The sequence below is a fragment of the Ambystoma mexicanum genome, chromosome 4q (genome assembly GCF_040938575.1).
Source record: "Ambystoma mexicanum isolate Mex_15411 chromosome 4q, UKY_AmexF1_1, whole genome shotgun sequence".
Taxonomy (NCBI): domain Eukaryota; kingdom Metazoa; phylum Chordata; class Amphibia; order Caudata; family Ambystomatidae; genus Ambystoma; species Ambystoma mexicanum.
In genome coordinates, this window is record NC_090928.1 from 399,023,349 (window position 1) to 399,050,806 (window position 27,458).

The window sequence follows — 27,458 nt, forward strand, 5'->3', positions numbered from 1 at the left end:
TGAATGACTGTTTTCAAAATCCTGCATTAAAACTGTAAACTTGTACCATTAAGATCTAATGTCTGAAATCTAAAGGACCTGTTATCAAGAGTAACCTAGGTTGTAACTATTTAAACTTCATGGTTTAGAGTCTGGAATCAATGTTCTAGCTGCTTGTTTTAAAATTACAAGTTTATTTAAACCAAGAAAAAATGTAACAAATGACATTTAAATTAAGCCTGACTCCAAGCCAAAACCAGCAGAACAACTTCCCCCAGAGGGCCAGGCACCTCCCTTCTGCTCTCTGGACCTGGAACTCACACCCATGTGTTGACTAAGAGGGGAGGAGAACTTGGGCAGCTGTGGGAAGAGCACAATGGACTTCCTCCAAGGCAAGCAGATGCTAATCAGGAAGGATCGTACATGGCCTCTGCCAGAAGGAAGGGGGTGGAGATTGCTTCTGAGCTGCAAGAAGGAGGAGGAGGCGGGGACAGACAACCTTTTGTTGATTCACAATGGACAAAAAGCACATTTCTAGAAAGACTAATAATTTACTGTGCACAATTTTGAAAAATATGTAAACCCCGGACTTCTGAACCTAATTTTTGGCTGCACATTTTAAGAGGAGCCAGAACTCTGTGCTATGTTCTGGGAAGTAACTGTGAACATTATGGTTTTGCAGCAAATGTATTTATGTCAAAAGTATGAAACTTCACACGCTTATGTCCATATGCAATGCGCACAGTTGTGCACATTTTTGGATAAACTAGATATTGTTTTCCGGCCCAAAAGGGCAGAATTCTGTCAAAAGCCGACACAAGATCCTACCATGACGGGGCTTGGAATAGCATTTGCTCCACAAAATATGTGATCTAGATATGTTATTAGTTTGCAAAATTGTAAATATGTATTATACTAAAAGTAGATTTCATGTTCAAAAGGCAAGGGGAGGATTCTCTGACTCATAAAACTACATCATCATGGTGACACCCTGTTTTCTCCTCCAATCAAGGGAGAGGGGAGACTTTAGCCAATAGCCTGGAAGGGGGCGCGCTTAGGAAAATCCAGCACACACACCCCTTTATCACATGCATAAAAAGAGAAAGCTGAGGACTTAGAAAAGACACACAGATTGACCCACTAACCGATTGCTGGCGGAGCACCCTGCGAGAGGACCAGACATCTTCCTTACTCCAGACTCCAGAAACTTGGCAAGCAGAAAGGTCCATTCTAAAGCTGAACCATTCTCAGCTTGGCCTTAAAGTTCCAGAATCCAGAATTTACCCTAGACATCTAAGGGGAACAAAAGAACAGCCGGCTGTGCTGTAGCTGCTTTCCTGCAAAAGAATTATTACCAGAATCCAAAGACCCAAACCAGTTGTGCTGTGCTGTGCTGCACTGTGTTACGGTTCAGCAGGGATTGGCTCCTCTGCGGACCGCTGCGCACTCACGAACATCCTTGTGGGATCGCTACAGGTTGCCATGATGCCTGTGTAACAATCGCCGCTTTTCGGGTCAGCTGACTCACCGTGCACGTAGTAAACGTGCTTGTAGGCCACACACCCTTACGGCTTAAAAGCTGTCATCTTCCGTGGGCTCATTGCTGCTAATTGAGCTTGACTCGCCACCACGGTTACGTCTGTTTTGCTTACCTACCTGCATTATCCTGATTGAATTCCTGGTTCCGACCCTTGCTCGTTTCCTGGATTGATTCTGCTTCCGATTTGGCATTGTTTTCCTCTACGGCATTGACCCGGAATGCTATTGGTTTGTCTCTTCTCTCCACCTGCTTATGGCCGTTGCCTCAGAGAACAACATGGTACGTCTCTGCTTTGTGTACTCGCCCAACCACCTTTACAGTCCACACGCAGAGCACCTCGGAAGATCTCAGACGCTAAAATAGACTTCCATTCTACATTCGGAGGTGTTTTGTGTATTGATTGTCTAGTAGTTTTCACCCATTTGCTATTGCTCCACTTGTTCAAGACCCACTCCTGCTGAAAGTACTTGGACCTCCCCAGGTAGCCCTAGGTTGCTGAACTCTTGGGACATTAAGGAAGACTCGTTTTCCACCACTTTATAAGTGCAATATTGACGCTTTCCAGAGATTGCACTAACCCGGAACTAGTGCGACCCTTGTGCCGCCCTGGGTATTTACCCTGTACTAACCTTACCTGTTTATTATTTTTTCCTGTTGTTTATGTCACGTGCTGGACTTCATTAACCTTTGGATATTCCACCACTCAGGTCTGTTGCTTAGTTATTCTACGAATAGAACCTCCTCATTTCTATCTACATCTCATAATTGGGTTTACTTTTCTTTGTAGACGAGTTCCATCCCTGGGGAAATTCCGCTCCTACTCATATCTAGGTATTTTCTCTGCTACTGTTGTTTGTGTTTTATTACTCGTCCTTCTCAACACTGCTAATCCTCTCTTATTTCTTTGCAGCATTGGGTTTTGGTGGTGTGTGTTCTCCCCGCTCTTTTATCCAATTGACACCTCTGCCTATTCAGGTCAAAACAGCAGAGAGGTACATTGTAGAAAAGCGCCCCTCTTTGAGGAAGCTTGAATCTTCGTATTCAGGGGAGCAGGAACATTGGAGGCTGAACATTGATTCCTGTCGTACTATCGTCTCCAAGGTCCTAGAATCCAGCATTCCTGACCTACTACCGGAGCGGTGAGTAACAGCTGTGACCCAATAGCTGTGACCAGAGCCATTGCAGACGCAGTCCAGTCCGGTGTGCCCAGCAGCCTGTCCCAGTCCGGTGTGCCCAACAGAATTTATGAGCAGAATCCCTGATCTTGACGTACCAGAATTCCTGATGGATCTGTTCAAACCTATATAGTGAGTATCCATAGTATAGGACTGTCACTAGCCTATGTGCTGTCCATAGCATTCCCTAACTAAATCCATCCTATTTTATATCCGGAACTGCATTGGTAGAAATATTTTTGAATTGCCTGAACTCTTTATTTTACCCCTACTATCTTCCTTCTGTCCTAGTATTGTTAAACATATCTTTGCGCTGATATATTTCATCTGAAGAAGGCAAGCTCCTCGGCAGGCAAAAACTTAATCCAGAGGCGCCCTGGTCTAGTGGCTGTGCTCCCGTGGGCTGTTTGCTCCTTCATAGTCACCCCCTAGTGTGAAGAAATCTGTTTGTCTTTTGAAAGCGCATCCCTGTTTTCTCACTTTATGCCTATTTGAAAAAAAACGACCTCCACAAAAATGTCTATACCTTCCTCAAATATTATGCTAGAAACAACATTTAAATGTCTGTTTGTAGCTAACATTCCCAGCTTTCCATCGAACCAAAATCCGCATCTCAAATCCATATAGTTTTTCCGTAATCGCAATTACCGTGCATGGAAAAGTTTGCAGCGAATTTTCATTTTGTCAAAATATCCCACGTGTCAAACAGCTTTTGATTGCACCTGACCTCAATTTTCCGTTTGCACATTGCTTCTTAGTGTCAAATCATTGCTAGTGTTTGTATGCATCCATATAAAGTGGCTCCCATTAGAATATAAACAATTTCAGTGATTTAAGCCATATTTAGTGTTTTTCCCATTCCATTCAAAGACAACTGTAAAACCATTGGACAGTTTGCCAATCAATGCTGTTTCACGCTTGTGTTTGCTGGGGGGAAATTGGGATTGACATTTGTTTGAATTCTGCATTCCTGAAACCTGTTCTCTCTCCTCTTATCTCTCTACATTGCACATTGCGGGGGTGAGGGGTGTGCAGGGGGAAAGAGTAACCACATTGCTATTTGATTTGAACACCCACCCACAAAAGCAGTATTGCTGTGCTGCATTGTTTTTGCTCATTATTGCTCCATGTGATTAAAGAGATTGCTTAGTATGACATCACCCCATTGGTGATTATTGTAAACCCATTAAACATACATATATTTTAACTTTTGCAAACCAGCCTGATTCCTGGTTCAGTGTGACCAGGCGGGTTTTCAAGAGAGGGGTGTGATATAAGTGGTACATCGTTGAAACTAAAAGAACTTTTAGACACAAATGAATAAATAAGGTTTTCGTTGTGCATTACACGCTAGGCGTTGACTTAGGTGAAGTGCCGGATTGAAATCACTTACTGATTGGGGGCACGTCACGAGATTTCAGAATTAGACATACCACTTGTGACAGTCTAATACAGCGTGCTAACTGACAGGGTACATAAACCCTTTTGGGCTACCACACTGTGCTACATTGTGAAAATCACGCTTCAATAGAAACACTCTTAAATTTGGTCTGTTTTGCAAAAATAAAATAACTCAGTTAAATCAGAAAGGAAATGAATATTTCCGGAATGGCGACCCTAGTCGAAATTAATATGGCAAAAGAACACCCACTGCACACATTATTTGTCATGGGTGAAAGGACAGAGCAGGATCAGAATGTTTGGTTGCAGGAAATCAAAGAACAGGCCACTGCCACAGGATTAGACATATGGCAGGATCAGGGTCCATTACACATGGCACTTAGTGAACTGTACATGGCCCCTAAGGTAAAAGAAGTTCAAAGTAAAATTGCCAAAATAGCAGCATATCTGTACCTCCACATTGGAGCAATACAGGAGAAATATGCCGAAAAACTTGATCTGGCAAATGGGCGAGTACAATCACTAGAAAAAGCCCAAATTGATCTGGACTCAGTAGAGCAAAGGCTACCAAAGAGCCAAGAATCAGAGAATGAAACCAGGCAGTACCTGATAAAAGTAAAAGGAGATCTGGATATCCTGCAGCAAGAGAAGGTAGAGCAGGATACCAAAGCACTGGCGCTGCAAAAAGAGTGTCAAGAAAGTTTGGACTCTCTACTACGGAGCCAACAAAAGCTGGAACAGCAATTGAACTATAATAGAGCCTGCTCAGGGCAGATAATCACCCTGGAAAATCAGATAGATGAGATAAAAGTAGAAAATAACAAATTAATTCTCAAAGACCTTGACACCCAATCAGAATTTGATGAAGAGCGCCAGAAAGCTGGTGCACTCAAAAAACAAAGGGACGACCTGGCTGCACAGAGGGGTACTCTAATTCAGGAAAGGGATGCCTTAGGCCAGGAGGTCAGTTATTTAAAAACCAAGATCGAAGAAAATCACCTGGCCCTTCAAGGACTGGGTGAGCTCCAAAAAGACTATGAAAAACTGTTAGAGCACGCCAAGAGGATGGAAGATGCTCTGGCAAAGAATGACCAGGCTAGTAAGGACAGGATTAAGGAGGTAACCCTCCTGCAGCAAAAATTGGCCCAATACTCCAAAATTACACAGGAAGCACAGAGAGACAATGAGGCTATCTGTGAGAAAAATGACAGGCTCCACAGACAGGTAGCTATGCAGGAACAACTAATAGAGACGAGAAAGGCCTTGGTAGAAGAACAAAAGGGTCAGGTTCTTGCATATCAACAGGGAGCAGGGGCTGAGAGAGATGAGGTCCGCTGGGAGAGGGAACCACCTGAGTATATCCTCAGGAACCCTTGTACCAGAGACTTTCATCTATTCAGTTCCATGGACTCTGCCAACCCCATGTCCACTGGCTCACATGAGCTAAGGGCCTCGGGATGGTAGACTGCAACCCAATGGGAAATATGGGGCTCATAGATCAGCGCCTCCAACGAATGGATGGGCGGGCATCTATGTATGGGTTCAAAAGTGCCAGGGCCATCTTCTCTGATCAGGGAGAATCCAATGAGGGGAGGATCAGAGAAATGGATCCTCAAAAATATAATTTACCCAGAGACCAGATGGTAAAATTTGGTGGGAAACTCCATGAGAGTAGGCCCACTAAGGGCATCCTGAAAACCTCTTCCCAACTAGGACAGTGGGGGTGGGGGCACTCAGCCAATCCTGGGAGCAAGGAGCAATCAGAAGATCCTAGAAGACCAGACAGGCACCTCTGGTAGCAGTGACTCTGAGTCAGAGTATGAGTGGACCAGGGTGACCCGAACTAAAAAAGTCAACAAGGCCAACAAGGCCTTGCTCAAGGACCCTTGAAACAAATAAAAGCCATTAGGAGCGTCATCACGCCTTATCACAAGAATGGAAAATATTTGGTTTGGGAGCCTATAACTTACAATGTGGGGAAGATCAGGCCCCACAAGAATTTGTTCAAGAGTTAAAACGTGCCTTTGCGCAGACCACTAGAAGGGCGCGCACTGACAGCAAAAAATTTGTAAACACTTTCTTTCATGCTCTCCCTAAGTATATCATGACCCAGCTAGTGAGGGACTTTCACGAGAAAAGATCACTAGACTGGGTCATTGAACAAGCCACGTGCATTTATGAGGTGCAAAAGCCAGTGGAAAATAAAAATAGTGGAAAAAGCCCCAAAACAACCAACACCCCTGCTGCTGCTAAAGTGGCGGAGGTGAAAGTTGCCCCCATTTTAGATTTAGAGATGGGGGGCCTAAAAACCTGCCTGCACAGAATCAAAGCAACCCCAAACCCAGAAGGCCCTCCGGCCAATCACAAACAGAGAGCCAGGGAGGTAACCCCACAAATGGGACCCCTAACTCCCCTGACTGCATCAGCCCACGCTACTAGGGCAATAGACCCATCCTGGGTTATGTGTGGACTCCTCCAGCCCAAGGGGGGGCGACCCAACCAGACAGCAAGAAACCCAGGGAACTTCCCTCCTCACTTCCCCCAGGAGGGCAGTAATCCCCCAAGTACCGGACAACATTTCATTCCCAGGTACCCGCCTAATTTTTAACCCCTAAAACAATCCATCCTTCAATCCCCACGTTGCTGAGCCCAGACAGCCCAATCCGGGAGAGGGGAGGCCAAGGGTGGAGGGGTACCCAAACTTTCCTAACCCGGGGTATTTTGGGAAAAGGGATAGCTACCCTTCCCGGGATCAACCCAGGGGAGACATGAGGACCCCGTACCAGTCAGAGCGGGTATCACAACTAGAGCGCCAGGTCCATAACATGGCACAGGATTTGGGTCACATGCTGAGGGCTCAACAGAACCCTCAGATGAGCATGGCAGCTTAGAATGCCTCAAATCCAGGACCTGGTGCTCCGGAGCAATGACGGGGAAGAACCCCGACAACCCACCGCTTCCCAGGGAGGAGGCACAAGGGGAAGGGAGGTGTAAAGCCTTGGAGAAAGCTTCCCTCCTCACTTGTAAAAAGCCCCTGGAAACCCAGGAACCAGAACCAAAATCTCCTGCCCCCGAAAGCCTGCAACCCAAGGAGCAGAGAGGGGGTAGGAGGAATAAAGACCTCAAAAAGACCCATTTTGTGAAGGAGGTACAGATCTTCCAGTTGGAAGGAGAGGGATCCTCAGATATCCTAGGAAAAGGATCTTCTCCTTCAGAGATGGGGGAACTCCTCCCAAAGAAAAATGGGTCCCAAAGGATCCAAATCCAGAATGGGTAGATGTGGGGACCGAGTTAGAACCGCCCATCATCAAACCCCAGAATCACCAGCACGAAAATCCTCTGGTTCAAACCCATCCGGATGACTGCCTCCAAAAAGGGGGGGGCAGCCCAGAATCAGAACCAGGGGAACCCAAAACTTCCCCCATATCTAGCTGTCACCTTTTTCTTTCAGATTCCAGACACACCAAACAGACTCCTGCCCAAATCACCTTTCTGTCAGTATCCAAAACCAAGAAACTAACCCACCAGTTGTCCAAAAATGTGCATTAATTCTGCCCCCTTGAGGAAAAGGAGGAAAGATTCTATGCCCCGGTCCAAATACAGGGGCAGTGTACAATTTTGGCTCTGGTGGACACTGGATCCCAAGCTACCCTTCTGTCAAAAAGGGCCTTTGATCAACTGAATTCGGGAAGGGGGTAGAAATACCAAATTCCTCTCACCCCCCTTCCTGTACAACTTCCGAATTTCGACGGGAAGGAAATTCCTGTCGAGGGGACTGTCGATTTGGACATTAAAATTGGGCGACACAAGGTGAAGCACCCGGTCATAGTTGTGACTCCAGAGGGCACCCCTTATTTACATGGGAATGACATCCTGCGTAGATTGTCACCCCTCATAGAGTGTGTAAACAAGGTCCTCTGGACCCAGACTAACCAACCAATAAAATTGAAACAAAGTGTCAATCATGTTAGTTTAAACGGCACATGCCACATGGTTGAACAAAAACCTGACCAAATAGAATTTCACTTCCAGAATAATCAAATCTCAGACGTGACAGTAATTGCAGTTGGACAACACACTGGTGATGGGGAGTCCTCTCTATTTCTGAAAATCAACCTTCCTTCCAGTCAAAGGTGGCATTCCACACTCGAAGGAAACACTCTGAAATTCTTCACAAATTCACAATCAGAAAATCCCACTCCTATAGTCCAGAAAGATGTGAAATCAGCGCACAGCTTGGCTGATATTCAGAAAATTGGAGAGCAGTTGTTCATACCTATTCAGTTAAATGAAGGGAAGGACTCTGTTCTCGCCCGAGTGTGTGTGAACAACGGTAAGAGCTTCATCAGCTAAGCCATGTTCCGCAAACTCCCAAAAGATCCAGCCATTACCACATTTAATCAGATAGACAAATGGGAAGTGGACCTGGAAACATCCAATTCCAAACATCTCCTGCCTAGCAGGTGTATGCTCATAATTTCCATAGGCAACAAGAGCATAGTCCATAATTGTTGGGTCGTGTGAGATGTCCCTGCTGCATTTTATTTAGGCAGTGACATTCTCAATCACTTTGCCATTAGTTTGGAACTAATAAACTTCAAAGCCTGGTTCCGGTTAGCGGGTAATCCCATTGACTATGATGACCCAGAGAAAACATTAGGTTAGCGCAACTGCTGCCTTATGCATTTGAAATTCAGATTATAGAGGAAGTCACCATCCCAGAACGGACCTGACAATTCCCTCTGAAAGTGAAAATTAAAAGAGGACAGAAACTGAAAAACCCAGACGCCTATATTCATCTTAATGCCCATTTCCAACAACAAGGTTTGGGGGTAAACCCAACAACATTAGTCAATATAGAACACTACACCATTCCAATAGAGGTAGATAACAGTGACCTAAAGAGTATGACTCTGGCCGCAGGCACCATTATTGGAATGGAGGTTGATGACCAACATTTTTCCATAGATTTAGGTAATGAACTGTTAGGACCAATCCCCAAGGACTGCTTTGACAGTGATAGCGACGATGACACAACACCAAATAGGATCTTCACCCAGCATGGGGGGAATTTCCTGGTGTACACTTCCTGCCCTTATGGTAAGGAAGATGTGACCTGTGACTTCAGGAGGGATGAAGCCATCTTCCAAGTCAGCGAAGACTACCTTCCCCACCGGAAGCCACCAGTCCAAATCAGCACTTTGACCAGGGACTTCTCCACCCAGATGGAGGAGGCCGCTGAGATAGCAAAACCGCAAGTCTTTCCAGGCTTCGGGCAGATGGTTCAAGAGAGAGTCAACCTAGCCGATGCCTGTGAGACTCTGGAGCAAAAGCAAAAAATTGAAACAAGTTTTCTTAGATTTTCAAGATCTCTTTGCGGTGGACTCATATGACTGTGGTCACACCGACATCCACACAACAACAATTCCCACGGACCCTGCATGACTACAGTGTTTGTGAAGCAATATCGTTTGCCTCTTGCATCAATGGAGTCCCTTACTGAAATAACTAAGAACCGTGAGTCCCGTGGGATAATTCGTCCAGTCCACAGCACCTTCAATAATCCAGTACTGGGGATTTTGAAACCAAACGGCCAGTGGAGACTCTGTGCTGACCTTAGGGAGCTCAACAAACAGGTCCATACTTCCCGATGGCCTCTTCCTTACATTGACCAAGGGCTGGTCCAGATCCAGGGGTTACAGGTATTCAGTGCAATAGACCTGACCAATGGGTACTGGACTGTACCTGTCAGTAGGGAGGACCACTACAAGCTGGCTTTCACCTTCGGGGGGCGGCAGTACACATGGACGCGGACTCCTTTCGGATACATCAACTCCGGCAATGAATTCAACATTTTCCTACACAAGGCCATGCCCGACCTGGGTGAGAGGGGTAACCTGGCCTACTTAGATGATGTTCTAGTTAAAAGCTCAACTGTGGAGGATCACATAGCAGAGATCTGTTATGTTCGGACACAGTTGAGGGCCGCTGGAGCAAAACTCTCCTTTCAAAAGGCACAGTGGTGCAGAACCTGTGTCAATTTCTTGGGGCATGAGATTACTCCTCAGGGTCTCTGCCCCCGTGAAAACAAAGTGGAAGCACTCCAGAAATTAAAAGACCCCACAACTCTGCGGGAACTAAGGAGACTCCTTGGACTAACTAATTACAGCAGAAAGTTCATTGAGTATTACGCAGAGATCACAAGACCCTTGATCCATCTTTGGAAAGGGGGGTCAAGTGGGAGTGGGGTCCAGAACAAGCCGAGGCAGTAAGACAACTCAAAAGAAGCCTCTCACAAGCGCCTTGCCTAGCTTACCCTGTAAAAAACAAGGAGTTCTTCTTGGAGATAGGGTTCTCAAATACATGCTTGACTACAGTATTATATCAAAAGCATGACAAGGTCAATAAAGTAATCTCCTATGCGAGTAAGACTTTATCCTCTGTGGAGGAGAAATTCAATGATTGTGAGAAGGCACTCCTGGCAACGGTGTGGGCATTGAAGAATTACCGCCCGTTTATCCAGGGGAACACATCATAGTGGAGACTCCACACCAGCCTCTGCAATATCTCCAAAGTGACAGAATCCGGGCCGGAAATGTGAGTAATTCCCAAATTACTTCCTGGATTCTGTCAATGCAAGGCTTTCCTGTGGAGGTCAGATATGGCAAAAACAAGAAGAGTCCCCTCGCGCAAGGTCTGGCTGACTTGCATGATTGTGCCAGAGAAAACTGTATCGGGGACGAAAGTCTTAAAATCAAGGACAACATGGAGGCATGCCTTAATTCCCCATAGAAAGTCTATGAAGAAGACCAGTGTGAGGGAATGCCCACTTCCGCTGGGTACAAGATCGGTCCTGGAAGTAGTCAAGTGGCAGAGTTGATGGCTGTGCATCAAGCCATCCTCACTGCTGTCCAACACCAACTCCACGAACTGGTCATAATAACTGATTCGGATTATGTATGGAAGGGGTTTGTGGAGCACCTGGTTAACTGGAAAACCAGAGGCATGCTATGTGCTAATAACAAACCATTGAAACATGGGAAATTAATCCAAAATATTGATGATCTCATCACCTCGAAGGGGATGACAATCTACTGGAAAAATTTCAAGGGTCATTCTAAAGTAGAGCGACCAGACAAAACTGGAAATGACCTAGCTGATCAACTGGCCAAAACCGGAGCCATCCAAGGGGATCTACTTGAGATCGAGTCCCTGTTGGGGGAAATCCAGGTCACTGCTATCAGTAGGCCCCAGACAAATGCTCACAATGAACTCTCAACTGCCCAATGGAGTAAGGAGACCCCAGATGCTGATTTTATTACGGCTCAAAAAGGGGATCCAATAATTGGTAAGTTTTATCAACACATTGAGCACCCTGAGAACTTTCCCCTGACGGATACTGATTACATAGGTAAAGAGGACCTCAGAGTGTTGATGAAATGTCCAAAAATGTCAAAATCCAAGACGGTTTGTTGGTGAGGAGATCCATAGCTGGCCATGACCAGTGGGTGGTCCCCACCTCATTCCGAAGCCTGATGCTAAGTCACACCCATGATGGGGCCACAGCCAGTCATCGGGGGTTTCATACGACACTAGAAATCTTGCGAGGGGTTGCATACTGGCCACACATGGCGCAGGACCTCGATCAATACTTGAAGGAGTGTCTTGTGTGTGCACAATTTCAGCCAACATCCCTCACACCGTGCTCCCCTCCAAAAGAGGGGGGTGACACTGCCTTAGTCAGATTTACAAGTCGATTTTATCGGGCCCGTGATTCGCTCCAATAGGGGGAACAAGTACATGTTGACCATGACATGCTTGTTTACTAAATGGGTGAAATGTCTCCCGGCCCCAAATTGCAAGGCAGAAACAGCAGCTGCCCTGTTGATCAACCACATCTTCTCGCGTTTTGAACTACCCCAAATGATTGAGTCAGACCGAGCTAGCCACTTCACTAGCGAATTGATGACAAAGATGTGGGAGATTCTTGGGGTCAAAAGGAAACTACACATTGCCTACCGGCCATCCCCTAGTGGTGGAGAGATACAACAAGACAATTGTGAGCATATTAAAAACGTTTGTGGCAGATTCTGGGCCAAGTTGGAACATTCGATTACCTCTTGTCCTGATGGCCATCAGATCTACCCCTTCTTCTGCAACAAAAATGTCACCATTTCATCTGATGACTGGACGAATGATGGTGCTTCCCCAGCATCTGCTCTACAGAACCCAAGAGCAGACCTTGATAAATGCCTCCACAACTCATGAGTATGCTGAGAATCTCAGAAAACACCTTCAACATGCTTTTGCCTATGCTCAGCGGAATCTAGAAAGATCTGCCGACAGTATGAAGACCCACTATGACCTCAAGACAACTAGAAAAGACTACCAAGTAGGAGACCGGGTCAACTTGTACAATTTCCAAAGGAACCAGGCCGAACAGCGCACATTTCTTCCTAGCTGGCGGGGTCCTTTTGAAATTGTAGACAGAATCTCACCAGTCACCTACAAAATCGTATCCCCAAAAGCAGTTTGGCAGAAGGGGAAGATAAGTGGGTCCACATCAACCAGCTGAAGTGCTGCCATCTTAGGCATACTCTGCAGCAACTAGAGGATTCATCTGGAAACCCAGAGGGGGACATTCCAGCTCCATAGAAAATTCTGACTGTAAAAACCATTCCATCTGCTATAATCAGTAATAATTATAAGCAGGAACGATTGTCATTTATATGTCACATGTATGTGTCTGCCCCACTACATGAATAGTGGTGGGGAAATATCCACAAATATGCTCTGTTTTGTCATCATAGGACTGAAAAAATGGATGCTAAGCACCAAGCAGGACCACTCGGGGACCGGAAGGAAAGACCCAAGGGGCCCGGGGTATCGCTCCATACTTCCATCCGGAACCAGCAAGGAGAACCTGTCGATCCAGTACTTATGGGAGAAGCAGACACATTTTTCCACTTGGACCAAAAAAAAAACTGAACATCCAAATCTCCCGACTTCTCCTTGACTGGTGGTCAAAAGTCAAGTCGTGAGGGGGGGGGGGTTGTGGGATGTATTAACCCACTTATGCTCTGCCCTGCGGCATCCCTGTGTCCTGATGGTGCCAGAATCATCAAAATGGCCGCAAAACCCCTATGCGCGGCAAAACCTATGGAAATTGTGCTCTACAAAGCACAAAAAGATGGCTGCCAAATCTACCATCATGTTGTCAGTGGTGGAATGGAGACCGCACTCCTGAAACATGTCATTGGGCTTCCCAACCAGTAACAACTGGAGTCTGCATGAAAAGCAGTGCTTGCTGAAAGAAATCCGAAATCTTGCATTTTAAATCTTTTCCTGGTTGCTGAAACTGCAGAATGCTGGTACAAAACACCCACAAACATCCAATCTTCTTGCTGAGTGTCACAATTCACTGAGTTCAAGAAATCATTGTGAAAATGCAATATCCTGGAAAGCTGAATTGGTCATCAAAACACCCACAGCAAAAGTTTGCCTGCCTGTGGGATCTGTCAAAATCTGGCCGCCTGAATGACTGTTTTTTTTAAGCCTGCATTAAAACTGTAAATTTGTACCATTGAGATCTAATGTCTGAAATCTAAGGGACCTGTTATCAAGAGTAACCTAGGTTGTAACTATTTAGACTTCATGGTTTAGAGTCTGGAATCAGTGTTCTAGCTGCTTGTTTTAAAATAACAAGTTTATTTAAACCAAGAAAAAATATAACAATGACGTTTAAATTAAGCCTGACTCCAAGCCAAAACCAGTAGAACAACTTCCCCCACAGGGCCAAGCACCTCCCTTCTGCTCACTAGACCAGGAACTCACCCCCATGTGTTGATTAAGAAGGGAGGAGAACTTGGGCTGCTGTGGGAAGAGCACAATGGACTTCCTCCAAGGCAAGGAGAAGCTAATCAGGAAGGATCATAAATGGCCTCTGCCAGAAGGAAGGGAGCAGAGATTGCTTCTGAGCTGCAAGAAGGAGAAGGAGGCGGGGACAGACAACCTTTTGTTGATTCACAATGGACAAAAAGCACATTTCTAGAAAGCCTGATAATTTACTGTGTACAATTTTGAAAAATATGTAAACCCCGGACTTCTGAACCTAGTTTTTGGCTGCACATTTTAAGAGGAGCCAGAACTCTGTGCTATGTTCTGGGAAGTAACTGTAAAAATGATGGTTTTGCAGCAAATGTATTTATGTCAAAAGTATGAAACTTCACACGCTTATGCCCATATGCAATGTGCACAGTTGTACACATTTTTGGAAAAATTAGATATTGTGTTCTAGCCCAAAAGGGCAGAATTCTGTCAAAAGCCGACACAAAATCCTACAATGACGGGGCTTGGAATAGCATTTGCTCCACAGAATATGTGATCTAGATATGTTATTGTTATAAAGTTTGCAAAATTGTAAATATGTATTATACTAAAAGTAGATTTCATGTTCAAAAGGCAAGGGGAGGATTCTATGAATCATAAAACGACATCATCATGGTGACACCCTGTTTTCTCCTCCAATCAAGGGAGAGGGCAGACTTTAGCCAATAGCCTGTAAGGGGGCGCGCTTAGGAAATTCCAGCACACACACCCCTTTATCAAATGCATAGAGAAAGCTGAGGACTTAGAAAAGACACACATATTCATCCACTAACCGATTGCTGGCGGAGCACCCTGCGAGAGGACCAGACATCTTCCTTACTCCAGACTCCAGAAACTTGGCATGCAGAAAGGCCCATTCTAAAGCTGAACCATTCTCAGCTTGGCCTTAAAATTCCAGAAACCGGATCCAAGATGGCCGCCGGGGTGAGGAGTCGCAGCTAAACCGCGCTCCGCCCGGGCCGCCGAAAGTAGCACGACCGAAGCCGTGACGGGCCGTCCCTCGGCCCCCCCCCGACTACCAAGCTGCCCCCATACACCCCCCCCCAGCGAGGAAGCAGGCGCTGTGAATAGACGTGCGCCGCCGAACACACGAGGAGCAAGGCAACCGCCCCCTCCCCCATCGGGACCGAAAGAGTTTCTCCCGCGTCGCAGGGGGCCCTCCGGCGCGGCGCCGGGAGACTGGGAGGCATCGACCAGCGAGTGAGCGGGATCGAGGAACGGAGCCGCCCTCGCGCCGCCCCGAGGTGAGGGGAGAGCGGCGTGCAGCGGAGCAGCTGCGGTGCCGGGAGAAAGCAGCGCGAGCAGGGCGGACCGCGGGAGAGGGGCCGCGGGGGCCGCCCTGCACGGAGCGCACAGGAGGACACAGAGGCAAAGGTGAGCAGGCCCGGGGGGGGCCAGGAATTAAGCGCCAGCCCAGGCGCACATACCCCAGGGGGGGGGGGACTCACAGGAAGAAAAAAAAAAAAAAAAAAAAAAAAAAACCTCTCCCCGGCACCAACCAGATTCCCCCTGGGACACAAGGACTCACCTCACAAGTCCCCCAACAAGACAGGGGGTGGAAAGGGGGGAAACCCAGGAAGGTGAAACATAATACAGCAGGACCCCCAACAGTGAAGAACACCTCGGAGGACAAGAAAGCGAGAGGCCCCATCGAAGGGTTACAAGAGGGCGAAGGAACCATATAGTCTACTAGACGGAGCGCCCTATCATGTCTAGGGCAAAAGGAAAGGGGAACCCCATCCAGCAAACTCCACAAACAGCGAAACAAGGGGCCGACATTCTGCAGATGTGGTCAACAGAGGGGACACCACAACCGAGAGGAAGAACCCAGGGAGACCCCACGGGAGAAGCAGAATCACTATCCCAACAACAGCAACCACTGACCAGGGAGGACATGCAAACCTGGTTCATGGACCTGCAGGAAAAATTCATGTCCACAGTTCAGGAACAATTTACATCCATGAAGAACGAAATGAAACAAGCGGTACAAGACATGAGAACAGACATAAACAACCTAGAAGAAAGAACAGATATTGTGGAAAAAACGGTGCAAAGTCTGGAAGAAGACACGAGACAAACAAGCGAAACGCAAGAACACCTGGTGACACTCACTCACAACTTGGAACTACAATGTGAGGATTTAGAGAACCGCTCTAGACGCTCCAACATCCGAATCAAGAACATGGTGGAATCAGTGCTGGACAAAGAGCTGAAGGAGGCGGTGAAGGAGGTGTTCAGAGACATCCTGGGAACACAAGATATCGAGGATATCGGAATCGACAGAATCCACAGGGTGGGACCGAAAAGAGCGGGGGCCCCAGGGGAAAGACCACGTGATGTTCTGGTGGCGCTATCCTCCTACCCGCAGAAAGAACAGATCCTCAGGAGAGCCAGGGAATTGGAACATATTAAAATGAATGGGCAAGCCATCCAACTGTATCAGGACCTAGCACTAATAACCCTCCAAAAAAGAAGAGCAATGGCCCCACTGGTGAAAGTGCTAATAGGAAAACAAATCCGCTACAAATGGACCTTCCCGTTTGGGCTGCTGTTCACATGGGAAGGAAAACAGAAAAGAGTGACCACGCTGGAAGAAGGCCTCAGCACGATGGGACTACAAGATGAAGAGATGGAGCAGATGGAGCAGGGGGAGGCCACAAACAGGAGAGAACGAACGAGAAAACCTATGGGCTGGGAATCCAGCAAGCAGAAGAAGGCAAATCCAGGGAGAGACACCCGGAGAAAGGTACCATGAGGAGTATAAGAAAAACACATGCCTGGGGAACAGACATGGATACGTTGCCACTGAAGACCCAGTCGGGGGGGAACATGGGAACGGACCGGAACGGACAATTCAAGGAGGGCGGCCTGGTCGAGACCCAACGGTCGGGAACCAGGTAAAGACAAATGGATCAGTGGGGTTTAGGAATCCCCATAACATATCCCCCGAGGGTATGGAGGGCAGGGAGCGAAGGGCGCAACGCCCTAGCGTCAATAGGAACCCTCGCCCTACTCGGGGGAAAGTTTGGTTGGTTTAAAGTTCAAAGTTGGGGGGGAAGGGAAGTTCAAGGGAAGGGAAGGGATCGGAAGAAACAAAGAGCTAAATCAGGAACAGGAGGGGACCAGAGGCAATGGCATACAAACAAAATAGAATGGGGATGATACGCTTTATGACCTACAATATCAGGGGCATGAACCACCCAACAAAAAGAACGAAACTGGAGAAACAATTCAAAAGGGAGAAGGCGGATGTACTACTCCTCCAGGAAACCCATATCAAAACTAAAGATAAGCACAAAATGCGGATAAAAGGATATAAAATATGGGCACAGGCAACGACAACAGAAAAAAAAGCAGGAGCCCTGATAGCGATAAAAGAAGGAAAGGACATAAAACCAATAGACACTATGACTGATAAGGAAGGAAGGTACGCCTTTGCCAACGTAGAGATCGAAGGATGGCGCATAACGCTCGCCTCAATATATGCACCCAATCAGGGTCAGGATGGCTGGAAGATTTCGCTAGAGGGGAGGTGATACTGGGGGGGGGACTTTAATTTGGCGTGGAACCCAAAGCTAGATAGGAGCACAGGAAACACACATGGACAGGGGGCGCCATCAAAACGTTTGAAACAGCAAATGGACCAAATGGCTCTGAATGATGTCTGGAGGGAACTGAAGGGTGAACAAAGGGGGTACACCTATTTCTCACATGTTCACAGCTCTATGTCCAGGATCGACTATCTATGGGTGTCAGTGGGACTACTGGGAAAGATACAAGGACTAGATAAGGGCTCTATAGCCCTCTCGGACCATGCCCCTCTATGGTTGGACGTGATTCTCCCAGGGAGGAAGAGCGGGCTATGGAAATGGAGGCTACCGCAGGAGTTGATCCATGACCCAGTGGCAGGGGAGGCCATAAGGGAAATGATAGCGGAATACTTCTTACAAAATGACACGGGGGAGGTCGCAATGAGCGCAGTCTGGGACGCGTTTAAAGCAGTCTTGAGGGGGAAGATGATAGCGATGAAAATCACGAGAGACAAACAAAGGGAACGGTGGGAAAAAGAGCTGGAAAAAACAATTGAGGAGATCCAAGAGAAATTGACGACTCAACCCACAAAGATATTGAAAAAATCTCTGAAACATACACAAGGCCAACTAGAGATGCTACGTACAAAGGGCGCAGAAAGGAATCTACTCTATCTGAAACAGAGATATTATATAAGAGCGAACAAAGCAGACAGACTCCTGGCGCGACAACTAAGGCCGAAACAAAAAGAAACAACAATTAAGGCCATATGCGATACGAAAGGTGCCACTCAAACCTCTACGCACGACATGGGGGAAACAATGAGGCAATTTTATCAAACGCTCTACTCCACAGAGCACCCCGATACAAACGCCCAAACTTCATACTTAGAGGCCCTAAAGATCCCGAAAATCTCAGAAGAAGACAAACAGTCACTAGAGACCCCTATCAGTGAAGAAGAAGTCAATAAAGCCATAAAAGAACTCCCAAGTAACAAAGCTCCAGGCCCGGATGGGTTTACGGCACCATTTTATAAAAAATATGCAGACATACTAACCCCGATCCTAACAAGACTCCTAAACTCATTCAAAGACACCGGTAATGTGACCCCCACAATGAATGAAGCGAAGGTGCTGGTGTTTCACAAACCAGGCAAAGATCCAACTAACCCCGCATCATACAGACCAATCTCCCTAATCAACCTAGATGCAAAAATATATACCAAAATCCTGGCAACAAGGCTATCCCCGCTCCTCCCTAAATTGATTAGCGAGGATCAATCAGGCTTCATTCCAGGCAGGCAAACCCACGATAATACTAGGAGGCTAGCCCACCTGATCGAAAAAATAGGGATAACCCGCACCCCAGCGATACTACTGTCAGTAGATGCCGAGAAGGCTTTCGATAGAGTGGAGTGGTCCATACTGTTTAGGGTTCTGGAATCCATGGGGTTTGGGGAAAAATATATCGCGAGTATTAGAGCAAACTACAATTCCCCATCCAGTAGAATAGCCATTAATGGCGAACTCACTGGCAAGGTAACGATAACGAGAGGAACGAAACAGGGTTGCCCCCTATCACCACTACTATACGCTCTTTTCTTAGAACCCCTCCTAATTAAAATACGGGAATCAATACACATCAAAGGGATAGAAATGGCGGGTCAGCAACACAAAGTAATTGCGTATGCAGATGATATGCTAATAACCTTAGAGGACCCTGAATCCACTTTATCGGCCACAGTTAGAGAACTAGAAAACTATGGGACCATCTCTGGCCTAAAAATAAATAGAAAAAAATCAGAGATCCTCATCCTGGCAGGGGATAGAACAAACATAGAAAGGCAGGCAAAAATACTGGACCTCAAGATAGTACAGAAAGGCATTAAATATCTAGGAATAAATGTACCCCCTAAAATAGAACAATTCTACGGTGAAAACTACCCGTCGCTAATTATAAACATCCGAAGGGAATTAAACAGATGGAACCCACTACAGATATCCTGGTGGGGTAGAATACAATCAATCAAGATGACCATCCTCCCAAAGGTACTATATTATTTTCAGGCTCTCCCAGTGGGGGTCCCAGACACGTTCTTCAAAACCTTAACAAAACTGGTATCGTCCTTCATATGGAAAGGGAAAACACCGAGAATAGCCAGGAAGGTCCTCACGGCCCCAACCAGAGAAGGAGGAATGGCGCTACCCCACTTTAGAAAATACTACCAGGCAGCACAGCTTAAAGTTCTAAGGGAGTGGGTGGGGGAGGATCCGCAACAGATATGGGCCAAACAAGACAGAGCAGTAGCAAGGACCCCACTGGTAGAACTTCTCTGGAAACAGAGGCAGCACAGGCACGAAAATCTAAGGTTAAGCGAAATTATGAAGACCACGTTAGAAGCATGGGATAGCCAAACAAAAAAAGGCATAATGACCACAGCGATTGGACCCTTTACACCCATCTGTAGAAATCCACTATTTCCACCGGGGATGGAACAAGGGGCATATGACACCTGGGAGAAGGCGGGCATTACTAAAATAGGAGAGATGTTTATGGACAAGGAAATCATCCCCCTGGAGTCGTGCGTGGCTGGCACGAGAATCCCTAAAAGTGATAGATACAGATATGAACAGCTAAAGCACTGGCTAAACTCTCCGACAATCATCGAGGCAGCAACCAGGGACCTTACAGGGTTCGAAACATACATCACATCCAACACGGGGGAGAGAAAATGGGTATCAACTTTATACAAATACATAAACTCACAAGGGGAAAGCATTAAATGGTCATACAGAATAAAATGGGGCAGAACATTGGGGGAGGAACCAACGGATAAACAATGGGAGGACCTATGGAAACAGATCCCCAGAATGACCCGCTCGGCACAAACTAGGGAGATGTGGGTCAAAATAATGACACAGTGGCACTACACCCCAGAGAGGCTCCAATCAATGTACCCCAACACGTCCAACCACTGCTGGAGAGGATGTGACGAAGTGGGAACATGGAGACACATATGGCATGACTGTAAAGGCATCAGACCCTTTTGGGAAGAAGTGAAAAACGAGATGGGCAAAATATTCCCGGATGTGGGGCTGATGGGGGAGGAGGTGTGGCTCTGTGGAATCAAAGACGACACAGCAAGGCAATACACCAAAACGCAATGGAGATCATTCATGGGACTACTCATTGCAGCCTGGACCACCATTGCACAGAACTGGAAAAATAAAAATACCCCATTGACCTACACCTGGCTACAGAAAGTATGGGCCCATATAACAATGGAGAAAATTACCCACAAACTTCAAGGAACAGGAGACAAATTTGTAAAGGAATGGGAAGGGACCCTGCAATACCTCCAGTCAGACTTTATGGAACAATGGTGCCCCCATAACATAAAAATCTCAGATATATTCAACGCATAAAAGGATCCCTGGACAAAAGACTCCATCCGTCCCGTGGGGAGGGTGGGCGGAGGGGGAAGGGAATGTTATAAGATTCAATGTTAACTTCTTCATGTATTATTTATGTAAAACTAATAAATACAAGTTAAAAAAAAAAAAAAAAAATTCCAGAAACCAGAATTTACCCCAGACATCTAAGGGGAACAAAATAACAGCCATGCTGTGCTGTAGCTGCTTTCCTGCAAAAGAATTATTACCAGAATCCAAAGACCCAATCCAGTTGTGCCGTGCTGTGCTGCGCTGTGACCCGATAGCTGTGACCAGAGCCATTGCAGACCCAGTCCAGTCCATTGTGCCCAGCAGCCTGTCCCAGTCCGGTGTGCCCAGCAGAATTTATGAGCAGAATCCCTGATCTTGACAGACCATAATTCCTGACGGTTCTGTTCAAACCTATATAGTGAGTATCCATAGTATAGGACATGTACTGTCCATGGCAATCCCTATCTAAATCCATCCTATCTTATATCCAGAACTGCATTGTTAGAAAGGTTTTTGAATTGCCTGAACACTTTATCTTACCCTTACTGTCTTCCTTCTGTCCTAGTATTGTTAAACATATCTTTGCGCTGATATATTTCATCTGAAGAAGCAAGCTCCTCGGCAGGCAAAATCTTGATTCAGAGGCGCCCTTGTCTAGTGACTGTGCTCCTTTGTGGTATTTTCTTCTTCATAGTCAACCCCTAGTGTAAAGAAATCCTATTTGTCTTTTGAAAGCGCATCCCTGTTTTCTCATTTTACGCCTATTTGAAAAAAATGACCTCCACGAAAACGTCCATAACTTCCTCAAATTCTATGCTAGAAACAAAATTTAAACGTCTGCTTGTACCTAACATTCCCAGATGCGGTTTTTGATTATATAGAATCAAAAACCTCATCCCAAATCCATATAGTTGTTCTGCAATTGCGATTAAAAGTTTGCTGCAAATTTCCGTTTTGGCAAAATATCCCACGTGTAAAACAACTTTTGATTGCACCTCACCCCATTTTTCCATTTGCACTTTTCTTCTTAGTGTCAAATCATTGTTAGTTTTTGTCTGCAACCATATAAAGCGGCTCCGATTAGAATTTAAACATTTTCAGTGATTTAAGCCATATATAGTGTTTTACCCATTCCATTCAAAGACAACTGTAAAACCATTGGACAGTTTGCCAATCAATTCTGTTTCTCTCTTGTGTTTGCTGGGGGGAAATTGGGATTGACATTTGTTTGAATTCTGCATTCCTGAAACCTGTTCTCTCTCCTCTTATCTCTCTAAATTGCACATTGGGGGGTTGAAGGGTGTGCAGGGGGAAAGAGTAACCAAATTGCTATTTGATTTGAACACCCACCCACAAAAGTATTATTGCTGTGCTGCATTGTTTTTGCTCATTATTCCTCCTTGTGATTGAAGAGATTGCTTAGTGTGACATCACCACATTGGTGATTATTGTATACCCATTAAACATAGTGTGATTATATTGTGAATACTTAAATAAATATTTTAACTTTGCAAACCAGCCTGATTCCTGGTTCAGTGTCACCGGGGGTTTCCAAGAGAGGGGCGTGATATAAGTGGTACATCGTTCAGAATAAAAGAACTTTTAGACACAAATAAATAAATAAGGATTTCACTTGTGCATTACACGATAGGCGTTGATTTAGGTGAAGTGCCGGATTGAAATCACTTACAGAATTTACATGACCAGAAGGCGACAGGATGCAATTGACCAGTTTCGGGGTTCCTTTGCGAGATAACAGCTCCCATTGCCATGCATGAGGCATCCGTTTCCACCACGTAAGGGAGATCTGGACGAGGATGTCATAGAATCGGGGCAGAAGTGAACCTCACCTTGGGTTCTTGGAAGGTCTTCATTGCTTCTTCTGTCCGTTGGAATTATTGTTTTTTCTCAATAATGATGTGATCGGATGCACTATCTGAGAAAACCCTGGGATGAATCAGCGGTAAAAGTTTGCAAAACCCAGCATGCTCTGGATTATTTTGAACGAATTTGGCGACGGCCAATTAAGAATGGCATCTACTTTGTGCACGTCCATTCGGATTCCTTTTGGGGTGAGGACGAAACCCAGGAACTCCACTTCGGTGATATGAACGAGTTTGGCATATAGTTGATGTTGGCAGAGTTTTGCAAGAACAGAGCGAACATGCTTGACGTGGTCCTGTTTTGAAGCTGAATATACTAGGATATCATCAATGTATACTAGGACTACGACGTCGTTCATGAAGTACTGGAATGCATCTGGAGCATTACAAAGCCCAAAGGGCATTACCTGGTATTCGTATAAGCCATATTTGGTACGAAAGGCGGTTTTCCATTTGTCCCCTTTTTTTATTCGAACGAGATGGTACGCTCCTCTAATGTCCAGTTTAGTATAGATTTGGGCGTCTTTGACGTGATCTAACAGTTATGGAATAAGTGGGAGTGGGTAGCAATTCTTTACAGTGATTTGGTTTAATGCGTGGTAGATGATGCAAGTCCTCAAATCTCCTTCCTTCTTCGGCATGAAGAATAGAGGAGAGGCTGCTGGTGACTTAGATGGCCGGATAAAACCATTTGCCAGGTATTGATCTAAATAAGACTTCAAATGCTGATTTTCTGGTTTGGTAAGTGCATAGATTCGACCACAAGGGATTTGTGCATCGGGTGCCAGGTCGATCTGACAGTCATAAGGCCTGTGCGGCGGTAAGGTATTAGCTTGTTCTTTCTGAAATACATCTTGAAAGTCCTGGTATTCACTTGGTAATGCACTGGTTACACCCAGAATTATTGCTGCTGTTCCGTGAGCAGATGTAATTGTATCTGTTTTCTGCTTTTCTCTGTGGTAACAAGTGAGAGCACAACTTTCGGAAAAGGTCAACTTCCTTGCACGCCAATCTATTCGAGGATTGTGAGCTAACAACCACGGCATCCCTAAGATTAACTTAAACTGAGGCGCCTTAATGAGGTCGAAAGCAATAGATTTCCGGTGTCCATCCTGGCACAGAAGGGTTAAGACTGCTGTACATCGGGATACTGGACCGGAAACTATTTCCGTACCATCAACGGTGGTGACCGTTTCAGTGGTCGACTTTGGGCATAAGGGAAGCTCCATCTTTGCTGCGAGATCTTGTTCCATATAGTTTCCAACTGCTCCGCTGTCTATGTATGCTTCGATAGCATGCATCCGAGGCGGTTGCTGGTGGTTGATCAAGATCACTGGCAACGCAAAATGGGAGGTCTGTAGTTCACTTTATTCGCTTGACAAACGGACCCCTACACTTGCCGGGCTTAGTAGTTTCCCGACTCCTTGTTAGTATCTTCTTTCTCTGTGGCCCCAACGGTTCTCCTTGGTGGTTTCACTGGACACTCTTTAAGGAAATGGCCTGATTTTCCGCAGTATAAACATAACTGCTGTTGCCTTCTCTTGTCTCTTTCAGCCTTAGTAAAAGGGGCCCTTACCCTTTCAATCTGCATTGGTTCCACCATACTTTCTGTTGAATGTGGGACATTGTCCTTTGATCGAACAATCATAGCGCGGGTGTCCAGTCTAATCTGATCTGCTCTTTGGTCTTGCAACATATTATCCAGCTGAACAACAAGATTAATAAACTCTGCAAAGTCTTTTGGTGGATCAACCACTTGGGGAAGAACGTCTCTTAGCTCCCCCATAGGCCCCTATGGAATAACATGGTTCTTTTCTCTTCAGGCCACCCTGCTTCAACCACGAGCCTGTTGAAGGTTGTTATATACGTTAATAAGTATTGGTTTCCTTGACGGAGGGACAAAAGTTCATTGTCTAATGCCTGTCCATGGGTACGACGTGCAAAGAGCTTCTCCATCTCTTTCTGGAAACCCCTGAAGTCATGTAGCAGAGGATCATCCTGACTGACGAATGGTACAGACCAGTCCGCAGCACTGCCACTCAAATAAGATAGAATGAAAGCTACCCGTGACTGGTCATTAGGGAAGGCCCCAGGCCTACAAAGGAAATGAAGACGACATTGGTTCATAAATGTTGCATACTTCTTGGGATCTCCCGTGAATCGTTCAGGTGGGGCCAAAGGACCGACCCCAGGCAGGGTTATCTGTACAGGATTGGCTGATGATGTTGGCACTGATGAAACGCTACCAGGCAGCGGTGCCTGTCCCACCTGTGATTGGAGAAGTTGCTTGCTCAATTCGTCGGTGCGTTCTTTACCAACTATCAATTCCCTCCTGAGGGCATTGGTCTCCTGCCTGGCTGAATGTACTTCAGCACGTAACTGCACCAGCATCTGAGCTAACTGGTCGGTTTCTGATGTTTCCATGACATCCAGGTGGATTGTGGTATGAGTCTTCATGTTCTGTAACGCTCACCTGATATCCACGGGGACGCCACTCAGCCCTGGTTGGTCCACACGCACTCTCGAACCCCCCCCTTGGAATTTGTTCAGCCGAGGATTGGGCCTTGCCTTTTGTATGATGTGCTCTCCGTCCTGCTTCTCGGTGCAGGGGTGCGTAGCTGGTGTGGGTGCGTCGCGACCTAGTTGCTTCACTGGTGCAGGCCCTGTTTGAGTCCAGACCTGCTGTGACTCCAGTTCGTTAAGGTAAGTGTGTTATTTTTACAGTCTTGATAATCTGTCCTTCTCTCTTTCTCTTGTCCCTTGATAATGTCTCTGCTTCTTCCTCTAGGTGCAGGAAGAGGTTATTGTTGTGCTGATGGGGTTGAGCACGAGGCGGTGAGTGAATGCGCAATGCGTGGCGCTATTCGTCTTTTCTTGTGCAGACAAGGTCTCCCCTCTTTCTTGTAGGCCGCTGTAATGTCCCAGAATGGATGCTGACTGAGAGAGCACTAAGCGGTGAGTGAATGCGCGTTGCACGGCACCTTCTTGTCTTTTCATGTGCTAACCTGTGTTTCCTCTCTTTTGTAGATCGTTGTGAGGTTCGGGAATGGGTGTTGACCAAGAGCGGCTCGAATTCAGGTAAGCGTCTGATGGTTCTTGCTGCTTTCTGAATTTAAATATGGAAACGCATACTAATGCTGTTTTCGTTCCCTTCTTTCCAGGTTGCGGCCTTCCGGAAATGGATGCAGCGCCGAGATGCTGTGTTCACTGGACCGGGTGAGCGATGGATTGCGAACAGAATACTACTCAAAGTAAGTGTCGTACTAAAGATGTTATTGTTGTTCTTTCAGGTGCACGGCTCCAGGAAGGCTGGTAAGGAACCGAGCTGAACACGGTGAGCATCACGCTGCTAACCGCAGAGTAACGCGAAGCATGTTCCTCTGCCTGGGCGTGGCTTATATAGCCCCCAGGTATTCCAAGGCCTGACCACACCCAAAACACTAGACTGCATAGCACAGTTCTTAGAACTGAGCTATGTGGGTGCTTCCAAGTTGCACAAAAGCTCATTAACAAGTCCAGGTCCCATGTCATCCTCACATTGAGTATAAGCCTGGCACCAAAGGCACCAGGACTGATTCCAGGAGAGTCTTTGATGAGATGGCAAGCCCTTTAAAGCCATAATGGAGAATTGTAGCCTGGCTCCAGTGACTTGCCTACGAGGGTTAAGGACATGGATCATGATACATATTTAACAAGTGTCCTCAAAAGTATAATGTACAAGTGTGCACGATAAACAGCAAAAATAGCCAATTATGCAATCCACAGTTGTAAACTATATGCTTCACATCATAAGCGTATTCATTTAACAAGGGCCCTTACAATTATAATGTCCAAGTGTGCATGCTAAACAGCAAAATAGTACCATAAGACACAATGTACACAAGCGTATTCATGTATACATAATGTTACATGAAATAATGTACCTTAAATAGTTACTCAAGTATGCTTAAAGTAATGTTGGTAACACTGCATACCTGTGTTACACTTAACACCTCCAAAAGGTGTATTGGCCAAGGAGTATGTATAACATCCAGGTGTATAGGCCAAACAGCAAGTATAACATTAGCGTACATAAAGTTACAGTTGTATAATGTCTTATTTTCCTTTAAACTCTTGTTAAACTTGTAAAATGTCTAGTTACAACTTCAACACGTCTATATTTTAAACAGTATGTACAACATCATCAACATGGAAATAAAAAAATGTATCCACATTAAACATAATGTACAGCTTGTAAAAATGTATTTTTAAACTAATAAGCTTAGTCAGTGAAACATAAAGTTGTAATATGTCTAATGTACGTACAGATGTGTATGGCAAACAGTGCATCTCATATTTAACAAGTGTCCTTACAATTATAATATACAAGTATGTACGCTAAACAGGAGAAACAGCATAATACACAATATACTGATTGTAAAATATACAGGTCACATTATAAGCATATTCATGTATCCATAATGTCACTTAAAATAATATGCCTTAAATAATTACTCAAAAAACGCTTAATGTTATGTTAGCAGCACTTCATACTTGTACATCTTCGACAGGTGGATAGGTTTAACAGTACATGTAACATCCAGGTGTATAGGCCAAACAGGACGTATAACATGATCAG